Source organism: Calidris pugnax, unplaced genomic scaffold (genome assembly GCF_001431845.1).
Source record: "Calidris pugnax isolate Ruff unplaced genomic scaffold, ASM143184v1 scaffold14, whole genome shotgun sequence".
NCBI classification, from domain to species: domain Eukaryota; kingdom Metazoa; phylum Chordata; class Aves; order Charadriiformes; family Scolopacidae; genus Calidris; species Calidris pugnax.
Genome location: NW_015090793.1, coordinates 2,827,777 through 2,828,644, shown reverse-complemented (window position 1 = coordinate 2,828,644; position 868 = coordinate 2,827,777). Strand labels below are relative to the sequence as shown.

Sequence of the window (868 nt, the reverse complement as noted above, 5' to 3'; positions counted from 1 at the left end):
CCCGCCGCGATGCGGCAGGCGCAGCCGAGAAGCGGGACGCGCCGTCCCGGGAAACCGTCCTCCCAGCGGCGGCCAGGCCCGGCCCCGCAACTCCTCCTCTTCCCGGGCTGTTAGCGGAGAGGGGAGGCGGGGGGGAGAGCGGGCCAGCGCGGGCCTCATCGGCCGGGCCCCGAGCTCCCCGGGGGTCGAGCCCGCCCGTCCCTCAGCGCAACGGCGGGAAGGAATGAGGGGAAATGGGGGGGACGCCCGCCGCCGGCTCCGTCCTCCCGTTGCCACGGGGAGGGCGGCTGCTACCCGCCACCCTCCCTCCTTCCTTCCCTCCCACCCTGCCCCTCCCTCAGCTCCCCGGGCCCGCGGCGGGTATTTACCTGCCGTGGCGGCGCAGAGCGGGGCCCTGGGGCCTCTGGCAGCCGGAGGAGGCGGCGGACTCCGTCCCGCTGCTGCCGTCCCCGAGTGAGGCGGGCGGGACGGAGCCGGGACCTGCCCTGGGAGGCGTTACGTAAACCGGCGGCGGCGGCGGCCCCCAGCCCCACGGGGAGGGAGGGGGGCCGGCCGCTCCGTCACCCGGCAACAGGACTCAGCGCCCCGGCGGACCGCGCCGCAGGCTCCTCCCCGTATCCTTCCGCCCAGAGGGCGGCCCGCATCCCAACGCCCAGGCCGGCCTGCGGGGCCGCGCCCGGAGCTGGCGGCTCAGCGGGGCGGCCAGGGGCGCGCCCAGCGGGGCGGGTCGGGCTCCCTTCCGTCCCCCCTCCCGTAGTGCTCGGGCGCCGGCGAGCCGGGTCCATGGCGGGCCGCCGCGCAGGAAAGGCGGGCGGGGGGAAGGAGGAGGAGGAGCGGTATCCCTTTGCCCTGGTTGTACAGTCGCGGC

The 868-nt window shown here is 78.0% G+C and overlaps 1 protein-coding gene across 4 annotated transcripts in view; it reads right to left on the bottom strand.

Moving 5' to 3' along the window:
• KIAA0232 (KIAA0232 ortholog) overlaps nucleotides 1–565 on the bottom strand; it is a 70,340-nt gene extending 69,775 nt beyond the window's left edge. For 2 of the 4 annotated variants that reach the window (XM_014966767.1, XM_014966768.1), the window contains exon 1: nucleotides 369–563. The gene's annotated coding sequence lies outside the window, so the exon portion shown is untranslated. Of the gene's footprint in view, nucleotides 1–368 lie in introns of all 4 variants that reach the window. The other 2 variants (XM_014966765.1, XM_014966764.1) reach the window with 2 other exon arrangements.
• Nucleotides 566–868: the final 303 nt, after the last annotated feature.